We start from the raw sequence: 13809 nt of genomic DNA on the forward strand, positions 1-13809 counted from the left end.
TAAATAATGCTGTTGATTGGGTTGGTATTTGCGTCAAACACAGTGCCATCTGTATGCTTCTCCAGAAACTATCGACTTTAGATTACAACATGCGTTGCCAAGGTTTGTGTGGTGAATAACCTATTCAAGGTCAAACACATCTCCTTATCAACTTCATGGCACTCATTGTTTGTTGATTAATTTTACTTAGTGATTAGTGTTGTGTCATAAACACCAATTATTGTTAACGAATTTTGTGAAGGTTTAACAAAATTCAGTAGACCAACAACCAAAACTGGGTCACGTATCACTCAGAAATTTGTATGAAAATACACAATATTGTACTCCTCTTCGGTACTTAAGTGCTTATTTAATACTACATATACTAGTAATGCCACTGTAAAGCTTTTCACTCGATTGATTATGAGACGACATTAACTATTGTGTATTTAGTGATGATGTCAATATGTGACATCTGTTGAAGTTTTGCTTGAGTGTCACGTGACAGACTGGAATCGAAAGGAACAGACTGGAAGTGAGATAACTGGTCCATTGATGAGGAATAGACATGTTCCGGAAGGTAGTGTACTACCTTGCTTTGTTCCCAGGTTATTCTGATTTTCAGTGCTGAGTTGAGAATCATCTGTATATTTTTTTAAGTGTTTCCAAATAGGGATGGCCACTGATCAGCTGGTTTCAGGTTTAGAGATAGTTGAGTTATCAGTGGACTGGATCTCAATCTTGGTATGCACGATTGCTTACACTCCACCACGACTTTTGCATGTGGTTCTCATACAAGAGACCACGACTTTGATTACGTCATAGTATGTTATAGTACCATTAAATCACTATAGTGTACAACCAATAAAAAATTGGCATTACTGATGGAACCATAGTAAATAGTGATTTGCGTTGAATAAAAATAAAAATTTAATCATAAATAATTGTATAATTTGCATAAAAAGAATACATGAAAACTATACATTATAAACCTTAACTAATACAGTGTATATTATTCTTTTCAAAGTATTGGGGTTATTAACATTTTTATAAGAAATTAACAAGTCCTTATAAAAAGAATAGTTATAAACATATGAACAAATAGTCACTCTCTTGAATTATCCAAAATATATTACTGATTTTAAATTATTCAATTTTCGATAAGTATTTTTATTTTTTCAGTTGAAATTTTCATTATGTACGTACTTAATTTAGCAGTGGATGTATAATGTGTTCCTTAAATATTATCGCATCTGAGGTGTTAAAATATAATTTAAATATTCTTAAATATTTAGAGTGGACCAACAATTATGAATTGGGAAAGTATCTAATGAAAGTTTATCATAGTAATATTGAGACTGTGGCATATAAACTGTGGGCTTCTATTTACGTGTAGTTGACGTCGTCAGCCCCTAATCCCCTGGTAATTCCCTCCAACGTTCTAATTGTTCCCGCCGAGAACTGATCTCTCTTCTCAGTATCATCTTCCTGCTTAATCGCTGAAAATAGATCCTGACAAATTGCTTTGTCTGTTTATCTTAATATAACGGATGAGTTTAATTCCTTAAAATTAATTTGTAATAGGAGATAGTAAAATTTGATTTACACTATGTTTAAGTATATTGTTAATATTACTAAAGCTAAAAAGACTTTTCTGCATAGTATTAATATTTCATTACCTATCAATACATACATTCTTTCTGTACATAAAACATTTACGATTTAAGATGGAATCAATATCATAATAACATTTTGTTAAATACATTTGTTATTAACAGTATGTTCTTTTGTGGTGTTTATTCCACGAATTGTACATTAGTCATTTTCAAAATAATGCAGATAAAAATTATCTTTAGATTATTTTATAATAACATGTTAAGTAGTTCAATAACGTGTTATTAAAAACTTACTTTTAAATGTTATTAAAGGGTACGTTGTAGAAAGTCGCTACTGAAGGAAAGCTTCTATATATAGAAACATAATAACAACAGAAAGCAAAGCTTCCTTGGTTAAAACAGAGTATTAAATTAATTTAAGTGCTCTCAAGGTTTATGTATTAAATGAATATAACAAAATAAGCGTTTCTATTTTTTTTTTTTTTTTTTTTTTTTTTTTTTCAGAAGAAAAAATCTGGTCATTTGCAAAGATCATAAAAATGAGACAATTTTCGTAATTAGAAAAAGTACCAACGCTAAAGCAAACACAGAAATCTGGGAGTAGGTTCCACTTAAGTAAGAAATGTATAAGAGGACTCCTCAATACCCCAGCCCCCTCCCCTACTCTTATGAATGCCTCCTACGTCCAACCAGTCAGAATAACCCTTAATTACAAGGACCCAGACTATTTTCCCTCCTGTTTTGTTCTCCATTAACACAAATCAACACTCCTATATTAACCACCCTTTCTTTACATTTGTCACTTAATTTGGTCGTGACGAGTTAAACCCTTTTTCATTCAATGTGGTTTAGTGTTCACTTTTAATTTAATCCAAGTAATGAATGTAACTCACTTTCAATTACGGATTCCTCCCCTATCCATTGAAAATAACTTTCTTAATATTACGTCTTGTTTTTGTTTTAAAAATGCCCCTCTTCCAGAGGAATTCCTCTCTTCTGTACAGCTTAATGAGAAAGACTAATAGTCCTAACAAATTTTTTTTTAATATAGTGAGTATGTGTTGAATTTGTGTGTTATTTATTTTAGCCATATTTATTATGATGAGGTTAAGACTAGTTATTTAACGGGTGATATTACCTACAAATCTACTAATTGTCTTTCCATTAGAAGACGCGTTTAAATCACTTTAAACTACCTACTACGTACGTCCGAAACACACCTCACCACTAATAAATCAATTAATTATCCGCTTGTGAAAAGGGTGTTACAGATAATAATTAAAACAATGATTTACCAGAGAATTGGACGAAGTTAAAAAATTATTACATATATTTAAATCAACAATGTTTTACAAACTCTTTAATTTAAATGTAATTTATTATTGGTTGTTCAGTATTTGTATATTATTGATGGATAAAACACACCTAATAGAATATATAAAACCATAGGTAATTTTATAAATAATCTAATCTGTGCGGCTGAGTTGTAATTATTAAATATTGTTTCGCCAAAGTTAACGGAAAGTTTCTATAAAAAGTTCAAATATATTCAATACAGAAAACGGAATCTAGGTGAAGATGATCCCCTCCCTCCATTCCCACTCCACGAGAAATCCTTAAAGAGAGCCTGCATCCGTTTGAACAATAGCTTAATATTCATAATGGCCGTCTAAGAAACTCTTGCCCTGCCCGAGGAGTTTTCGTACCAGCTTTCTAAGAATATCTTTTAAGCTCTAAAATTGATTTTGTACGTTGAAATATTACCAGGATATTCCTTATGTGTTACTTTTGTGGACTATGGAAACGTATTTTATTTTAATAAAAGTATACATTTGTTTATCTAAAAGAGTTAATGCACTTGATTTTATACAATTAATAAGCATTTATATATTTGTAATTATATTGTCAAGCGTGGTTAACACAATGTGGCGAGAAGGGAGAAACTCATTTAAGTTACATTCTCACAAATAGCAGAAAGGACTGTAAACTGTTATTTTTGGAAAGTCGACGCCAGTAACCTCCCCCGCCCTTCACCCTCCCGCCATCACCATCAACCACCCCCGGGGGACTATCTGCCATTTAATGGGCAACAAGATAACACTGTCTCCCTTTTGTGGCTGCCGACATACAAATTGTTCGGAGATAAAGCGAAGAGTATAAATTGTATTTAGTAATACACTTACGTCTTAACTGTAATCGACGTTAAGATAACAAAAGTATAGAACATAGATTTAATTTTCGCAGACTCTCTTATTGGTTATTTTTTCAAGAAGCTATGGACTAAACTAAAATTTGAAGGTTTGATCTGTAACCGCTTAAACAATTAATTAATGTACGATTATATTCCGTTCCATTTTTAATCAAACTATCTGTTTACATGTACTTCCTATTGAAGACGAATCATTTGGATTAAAAAAAAAGTGCCAATGGTCCTCATAAGACTTGGATCTGTGATCCGAGTTGGCACTCCTCAACTCCAGATTCTCCGCTTCCATGTTAAACAATTCCATTACTCGCAGCTCGTGCCGATCATTGATTGACAATTTTTAGTTCACAACTGATAAAATATTTAATATAAAATTTCTTCTTGGTAATTAAAATTTCCTGAATGTGATTATTAGTTTTACTGTGGCAAGTTTTTCACTAAGAAGTTGAGCCATCTTTAAGGTTAGTTCATTTTTAACATAACTTTTAAATGTGAGTACTTTTGTAAATATTTCCTACAAATTTAAACCAAAATTAATCCATATACTCTGTGCTGCGCAAAAAGTCGATACTTAGTTATTGTTTGCGTTTAACAGATTGTTTAAACAAAATTTAGAATGCTCGGAGTACAAATTTAAGAGATTATCACAAACAATCTGTTTTGTAACAAAATGCCTGACGCGCCCAACATCTGTCTAGAAGTAAAATAGTACGTTCCGAAACCAATGGCCTGCACAATCAAAAAATGCAGAAAGGTTATTTAGGATTAAAGTGTGCGTTCATTGCATTGCAAAAGACCTACCAGAGGAAGCAATTGAATCGAAGTTTGAATACAATTAGTGTATAGGATAGATGACGACTACGTACATTCACAATTATTGACTTATGGAACCTTCCAAGAAAGGTCGCAGGATGCGACCTGAGAAGAATCATGGCCAGTAGGTCAAATTGAGGACACCAGGATCTGAAAGAGTCGGATGAAAAGGGAGTTCCTCATCGATGAGGCACATATAATCTTCAAAGAATTAAATGTTACGTAAAGCATTGAGATTAAATTATTTAAGGAAATGTATGACAAAATATTTTTTTTTTCAGGGATGGCATATTTTAATTTAATATTTCGGAATTGTATAGATTCATTCAATAGTTCTTGATGAGGAATAGATAACGTTGCAATATTACAAGCCATTTTTAAACCATGCCAGTACTTTTGATCTACCCAGTCTTGTGTACCTCTAATTTATTATATTCTTAAAAGTGTATTTAAAATTCACTTTCATTACACTACAGGGCCATCAGCTACCAGCTACTATCAAACAGTGCTAATTTAAATGACTGAATACAGCTGCTCTATAGTGCCCGGTTATCCTGTGCTGTGTCGCTGTTTTGTAAAGAATTGCAAAGAATACAAAAACCAAATTGTCTTTAATTGTATATTTATATTTATAAACATTTCAAATTTCAAACTATAAATTTCAAATAAAGTTTTTATATTTGAATAATGAGCCTTTGTCTATATGTAATTTAGTTAAGTTTATAATTAAACTTTTACATTTAAATTATATTTTTAAACATTTAAATTAACATACATTTCTGCATTCTTATGAAACAAGGTTATATTATAATGTGTGAAATAATTTCTTTTTCTACTTAGATTTGTATAGGGTTGTAATAATTCCATTAAATTTAAACGACTTATTTCAATTCAAATGCAGTATTACATTAAACCATTAGTATTAAAATAACTAGTAATTTTTCCTAGTGTAATTTTTCTATATCCTTTTATTCAACTTAATATTGTAATTCTGTAAACATTCCAACAATTCAAATTGTGGTTTACAATTCCTTAAATTATGAAACTTGTTTTTGTACTAAAATTATTCTAGACCCTTTTGTTGATTTAAACTCTAAATTCAAGTTATTAACAAATATTTAGCAGAATGTTGTTGACTCTTATCTCTCACAGAGTTAAGATTTAGTCAAAGAGGGGAAACTGGCGACAATTAAATATGAAAATCTGCCGTCTTATCTTTAAATTAAGATTTCATAACGCGTCAACTCATACTTTAAGGAGGTAACGGAAGTGATGCACTGTACGTGAAATGCCGACATTACGCAGCACGGGCCCGGAAGGGGCGCGCTGGTCTACACCTTGGTGCTACACATTCAGGTTGTTCACGCGTCCTACCTCAAGCAGTTCACCATTAAAATTAATGACCTCTTCACAGTAAACTTAACTCCTGTCAGATACAGCTCAAGAGGTCAAGTGGTCACCTATGCCTTTTAGTCACACTAATTCTCTTCTTCAAGGTCTGACCCGTTTTCCCAACACCACAATGTTTTGTCTCGTAATAGTTTAGCATTGCTTAAGAGTTGTAACAATTATGTTTAAGATCATACTAAACAAATATTTACCTAATTTTACATAACGCTACAACTCTGATGTATTTGAATATAGAATGGCTTCAGCTAAGAGAGTTTACAGAAAGAAACTACATAACAATATGTTTAGTTATCTGTCTTTGATAAGATTAGTAACACTTAAATGGTTTACTGTTGATTATTTTTATGGTTGAAGACAAGGGAATAATGTTAAAAACTGTAGAGTTTTCCGATCCAGTTCTTTACTAGTAGTTTGAACTTAATGAAACCTTAGAAATCTTTAATGATTAAATAGAAAGCATTTTAAAGTACATGAAAGTAATAAAATAAACTATGCCTAAAATGTTCAATTAATAACGTGTGTAAGAGTAACATACTGGCATATAGAACCTATTCAAACATCTTAGTAATATTGAGTTAGTAGTATGGTAGACCGATATCAACTGTGGACTTCCAGTTACGTGGTGGAATTGACGTCGTCAGGCCCTAATCCCCTGGTCGAGATCCGTCACTAATTCCCGCCAACGTTCTAATTGTTCCCGCCGAGAAGTGATCCCTTCTCCCGTATCATCTTCCCGCTTAATTGCTCATAATAGATCGGATCCAATTTCTTTGTTCCTTTTAAAATAACGTTGCACTATTTGTATACCATTGGAAAGCTAAAAAAGTGTTTCCAACTCTTTTAGGAAAGTTTCAATAAATCAATCATGAATAGAGAGGCTCTGAAAGAACATAGAAACAAGAACATAATACCATAGCAAAAGAAACCTTTCAGTAGTACGGCCTAAAGAGCGTTATTCGTTACAAATAATACAATATTATCTTTGTTTCATTAATTTACAAGTAAACTAAACTAATTATATGTGTAAATTTGAGCGAAACATTTAAATAAAATGCATTTTGGAAGGGGAAATTTCACTTGATTGTTACAATATTTGATAAAGGCACATCTTAATTTTATCCTGATTTAGAGGTAAAGAATAGGATTTCACTCTCGTATATTTCAGCGTTGCAGATTTTCTTTTTCAAGATAAATGTCCAAAAGATGATAAATAAAATATTTGATTGTTGACATATCAAAACTCTTTATGCGCTTGAAAGCCCCTTCTCTCTCCCTCTCTCCCACCTTCCAAATAATAAAAATTATTCTCTTTCCCTTTTTTTTATTTAAATAACGAATTTTATAAAGTCGTTTTTACACAATTACCATCTTTTGCTTTGCACAAAGGGATCCCCATAGCGGTATAATAACAGTGCTTAATACCACTTAAACTTATGTAATACATAAAATGTACAAACATTATCCCTTCTCAAATTCAACTTCAAAATTGAAAATACATATAGTATATTTATGTATAGTATATTGCAATATGATGTGGCTTAAACATTTTTATTTTTATTTCTAACGACAATTTCTTTTTAACGTAATACACACACACACACACACACACACACACACACACACACACACACACACACACACACACACACACACACACACACACACACACACACACACACATATATATATATATATATATAAAGCCACATCATATTACAAAATATACAATATTATTTACGGGTAATAACCCCATTAGGCTGAGTGTTAATAATTATTTTTACATTGCTCGTATGTGTAACCATGACAGCAATGGAATGATATTTTTTTATTTTAAATAAACTGTGTACAATCATATTAGATTTTAATATGTGACATTTGTAATCATAGACTAAAACAAAAACAAATAGACTGGAAAATCAATATTAAATGTCGGAGACAAAATTTGATTTCAGCGCCCTCCTGCGCTGTAATACTCGTCCTAGCTCGGCGAAGGTTTTATTGTTTGAATATTGCTATGAAACCTAACTTAATGAACAAAAAATTGCATGTATTACGTGACAAGATATCTCGAGAAAGGTTTAATCCGTATTAAGGATTGCAACGTGCGTGAAACGTCATTTCTACATAGACAAGAATGTTTTCTATAATGGTAATGTCCAACCATGGAATTTAGCTGAACGTTATTGTTGTGTACTTTTCTTCTCTGTATGATTGTCAATCTGCCCGTAGGATATCTCGAGAATTACATAAGTTAGGAATAAGAAATTTTGCTTTATATATATATATATATATATATATATATATATATATATATATTCATTTTGAACTTTCTTTTCCGCTAGTAAAATCCAAAACTTTTATTCGTGGTTGGATTAACCAATATTGTTGTCGGTTAGAAATAAGTAATTTAATTAACATTGCTTAGCCAACCTTGAAAAACTGTTATAGCTTGTGTTATGTATTGAAATAAAATTACGACTATTTCACTTTTTTATTAAATTCCTTCACTCGTGATACATTTAAATACTCCTTGTAACCAGTTAAATCAATATACACTGTAATAACAGCAACAGAAAATACCGCCCACACCTTAGCACGTGTCAATACGCTTATTTCACGGCGGAAGTATTTCTTATGGCCTGTAAAATGCTTACATATAGTCCAGCATTGAAATGCTGTCGGGTCTACAGACAGAATGAGCTGGGAACTAAACTCTAGAGGGCCGCAGAGATCCGCCCACAGCGAATGATTACACCCTTGGCCGTGTTATTTTTGGCAATAAATCCATCCCCTTGGCCAACCGATGGTTTGGTTTTTCAGAAGTGTGTGGGGTCGGTAGTAATACGTTGTGGCCCGAACACTAAAGCAGTTGTGTTATTAAACCGTAGCACACTGTGGAAGTTGATTGTTTAGAAGTACCACGATACAAAGATGCGCGACCTTGATTTGTTAAATAATTTAACATCAAATAATTTAACATCATGTTCTTTCTACAAGACAAATTACGAAGGTTTGTAGACTGCGTGACTAAACTTTAGAAAAATACTAAATTCCTTAGATTCTAGTCATTGACCTGTGTCAAATGAGGAAAAGCAATTTAGATATAAAAGAATTCACGAAAAAACATTAACGTAGCAAGAGTTATGGAATTGTTTTTGCTAACCCAAAGAATTCCACTTTGGCAGAAGTCCCACACTCATATTGAAAGTTTAAGCGATAAAATGTATATACTGTCTGAAACTTTTCCATTACCAATTCATGTTCTGCTGTATATTTTAAAAATTTTATTTTGAATGAGATTATAATGCAACGTAACACAGTAAACAAGCGTGGTTGCGGACTTAATTATTACAGTATGGTTATCCCCACATAAAGTGTCAAATTATAGTTTTAAAGAAACATTGTTAATTTTTGTCTCAATACGAATTTTTTTATGTTACCTGTTATGTCATGACATCTAATGAAACTATTTATGACACGATCCTCGCTGTATTCTTTACCAACGCTTGCTACGATATATAATATGCAGTTTTAAATTAATTGTACTTAAGACTGTACTATGTAAGACATTCAAAATGTTATATAGCCCCTTATTATTCGTGGGGAAAACATTTCATGTCTGTCTGTCTGACTTCACGATGTCTCGGAAACGAACAGACCTGTAGACTTATGCACAAAGCTTCATTTATGTATATGCAACTAGTGCAATGATAGTGCATACTGTATAGAATTTGTCTGAGAGGTGTTAGCGAACATTATCAAACTGATCTTATGGATAACCATTATGACAACGAGAAAATCGTAGATAAACAAAATGAGTTCACGCATTTGATATGTTAACATATGAGATAGTAACACGTATATTCAGATCATTTTATTGGACCGATAATACTTGTTTCTTTATTCCATTGTATCTGTTTATTTGTATATAGACAAGATAGAGTTTGGTGCATCTCTCTTCATGGAATTCGGCTGACTAATCGAAAGCCTATAAACTCATAAATAGACTCTCTCAAGAATAATTGAGTTATAAACTTGAAATTCCTATTATTTTGCTCAGCTATCACTAAGGGTTCTGGCAAAATGCTTCTCTTGTCTGTCTGTCTATCTACCTCTGTGTCTATTTTCTACTGGATATCTTAAGAACGAATTGAGCTATTGACTTCAATTTTCTCATGTACCTCAATTTCTTCATAGACAACGTTGTGTTTAGTGATGGTCGTAACTATCTGTAAGATATTATCTATCAAAATATTTCGTCTGCAAGTATCAAATTTTGCATGAAACATAATTTTTACATATACAAAAATACATTAGTAGGTGTCCATTCATGGGATTTTTCTAAGCTTCATTGAAGTCTATAACACAATAGGTTGATACAATTTCTCTTTTCTGTCTACCTTAAGGCTGGAGAATGTCCTTTTCTGTCCGCAAGTCATCACAAGAATGAAATGATCTTATGAGATTAAAATCTTCAGTGGAAACTGTTACACTCGACAGGTCCTTCTTAACATCACGTCATTGTCTGTCCGTGTATCTCTCTGTACAATAACTCTCGACAGAAATGTGCTTGAGACTTGAAACATGGTAAATAAATTCCTTTTGACTCAAAGAAAGAACGCAATATAAATTTAAGATTAATTAGGTAAAGCAGCAAGTTTTTTTTTATTCAGAAATATGTAAAATTCGATTTAGCAGTTTGCGGAATAGATCTAAGTTCTGCTGGTTCACTCACGGTGTGCACAAAACCTATGCCACATCCAGTAATAAAGTTTACGAAACAGAAGTAAAGTTTGGTAACGCTAGTAAACATGCTGAAGAACATTTGCCAAAACATTAGTGTTTTATCTTTAAAACATTAATTTCTAGAAATATAACAATAATTATTTATTATTCAGTATTACCGTTTCTCAATAACTCAACAATCAACTGATACGCAGAAAAATATCTTTGACGCTATAAACTGTACTCGGTTGGAAGGAAGTCAGATTTCACTCGTAGATGGCGGATATTTCCGTTCTGAACAGTTTACAGTTGGCAGTACTGTGCAGCTGACTCAATGATCTTCAGCTCGCATAACGTATATTTCCGCACCCGTAGCCAGCTAATAGTCTGCAAAGGAATGCGACTGTGTAAGTCCCCTTTTATGCCTCTTCAGGAACGTTTAGCCCTTGTGTCGAGCTATTTAAGAGGCAACAGCCCTCTTTCTTCTCACTAATTAGAGCTCGTAATTAATAGCGTTCCGCCGTTCCGCTAGCTCTCTCAAACGTCGTGTTTGGTTCGTGTAAACTTTGTACTTGTACTCAGGAGCAGATTTCACTGTTTAAATATAGGGGTTGTGTGTGGGTCCGGAGTCGGAACTCCTGTGACGGTGAGGTTCTTCCCTGTGAAATAAACTGTTAAGAGTTGCACATAAGAAACCTTTTAACATCAATTTTATTATATAAGTATTAGTCTGACCTTATGCAACACAACGTATATAACAAGGTGTATCGCCTAAGATATCACTCATGGCCGTTGTTAAAAGAATTACCTGTGATTTTCACTAACGCTCCTAAAGAAGACGGTTCTTAATCTTGAGAAAAAAATGCTATTGCCAGGTGTATGTGTACAACTTTAAAACTCATTACGTTGCAATTCATTGATTTAAGATTTAACTAAAATATGGGAAGGATTGATTCAATGTAAACTCTGAGTTTAGCTCCAGTTTACCTTCCTTTTAGATTCCAGAAGTGTTACCCGCTGGTGAGTTTGTATCCCTCGCATAAGGAAGGAAAGCTGGGCGAGCGACGCGACGATGGAACTGAACTGATTGTAGAGCAGAGAAGGACAGTGCTATGTCGTGTGTTGGGAGCTGCTGCCATTGCCATGGGTGGTGTCAGGTAGTTCCCTTGTTACCGGCTGGAGAGTGCGTGTCGTTCACATAAGGAAGGTAAGCTGGGTGAGCGACGCGACGATAGAACTGAACTGATTGTAGAGCAGAGAAGGACTGTCCTATGTCGTGCGTTGGGAGCTGCTGCCATTGCCATGGGAGGTGACAGGTAGCTCCCTTGTTACCGGCTGGAGAGTGCGTGTCGTTCACATAAGGAAGGAAAGCTGGGTGAGCGACGCGACGATAGAACTGAACTGATTGTAGAGCAGAGAAGGACTGTCCTATGTCGTGCGTTGGGAGCTGCTGCCATTGACCTGGGAGGTGACAGGTAGTTCCCTTGTTACCGGCTGGAGAGTGCGTGTCGTTCACATAAGGAAGGAAAGCTGGGTGAGCGACGCGACGATAGAACTGAACTGATTGTAGAGCAGAGAAGGACTGTGCTATGTCGTGCGTTGGGAGCTGCTGCCATTGCCGTGGGAGGTGACAGGTAGTTCCCTTATTACCGGCTGGAGAGTGCGTGTCGTTCACATAAGGAAGGTAAGCTGGGTGAGCGACGCGACGATGGAACTGAACTGATTGTAGAGCAGAGAAGGACTGTGCTATGTCGTGTGTTGGAAGCTGCTGCCATTGCCATGGGTGGTGTCAGGAGGTCCCTTGTTACCGGCTGGAGAGTGCGTGTCGTTCACATAAGGAAAGAAAGCTGGGCGAGCGACGCGACGATAGAACTGAACTGATTGTAGAGCAGAGAAGGACTGTGCTTGATCGAGTGTTGGGAGCTGCTGCCATTGCCATGGGTGGTGTCAGGAGGTCCCTTGTTACCGGCTGGAGAGTGCGTGTCGTTCACATAAGGAAAGAAAGCTGGGCGAGCGACGCGACGATAGAACTGAACTGATTGTAGAGCAGAGAAGGACTGTGCTCGATCGAGTGTTGGGAGCTGCTGCCATTGCCGTGGGAGGTGACAGGTAGTTCCCTTGTTACCGGCTGGAGAGTGCGTGTCGCTCGCATAAGGAAGGAAAGCTGGGCGAGCGACGCGACGATGGAACTGAACTGATTGTAGAGCAGAGAACGACTGTGCTATGTCGTGGGTTGGGAGAAAGCGTCGCCTTCTTATCATCTCTGATTACATCCTTGCTCTCCACAATGCTTCTTTGATAACAGTGGGATTAGCGGGCTGGCAACACAGTTTAGCAATTGGAGACCACGCCGCGCCGCGTAACCTGAGGATGTAGGGCGTTTTCTAAATCTATTACTTGGATTTTCCATACATAAGGAGATTTCGCATACCTCAGGCATTTTCCTCAACCCTGAGGTAGTAATTTTTGTACAGTTTTTCTACATGTTCACTGTGTTTATAAATACTGAGTGACTTCAACGCCACTCTTGATATGTATAGTATATAATATAATTAATATGAGCTCCATGATTCAACATTACAACATTATACAACATTGGCTCTGTTTACGAACCAAAGATATAATTGGTTATATGATTCGGAATCTAATATTACAAACATTACGATACTGTATTCTGTCGGGTTATCTGTTACTGAATTGTTAATACAAGAATTGAAATACGATTAACAATTAATTACGGTTCTTTATACAACTGCCAAATTTTTTACGGTTTTAATTCGTCTTTTTTACCTTTTGTTATATTTGTTGTTAGTTGGGTATGTTTCAGCCAATCACGAGGAAGCTCCGTCCATTCAACTTACCTGTACAAGTTGATGTGTTTTATTGGCAATTTTGGTTCAAGAACTCTTTCAAGAAAATTGCTCTTTACAATAAGGCCAAGATGTCTCGAGAATTTAAAGCACCTTTACGTATCGTTTTGAATCTGTGTGTTTTTATTTTTATGTATTGTAATTTGTGTTTATTATATTATTAATGGTAATCAATGATCACTGTTTTGTA

At 34.6% G+C, this 13809-nt stretch overlaps 1 protein-coding gene across 3 annotated transcripts in view; it reads left to right on the forward strand.

Moving 5' to 3' along the window:
* LOC124354768 (band 4.1-like protein 4) overlaps nucleotides 1–13809 on the forward strand; it is a 368162-nt gene that overhangs the window by 190442 nt on the left and 163911 nt on the right. The gene's annotated exons all lie outside the window — the stretch shown is intronic.

Source organism: Homalodisca vitripennis, chromosome 2 (assembly GCF_021130785.1).
Source record: "Homalodisca vitripennis isolate AUS2020 chromosome 2, UT_GWSS_2.1, whole genome shotgun sequence".
NCBI lineage: Eukaryota > Metazoa > Arthropoda > Insecta > Hemiptera > Cicadellidae > Homalodisca > Homalodisca vitripennis.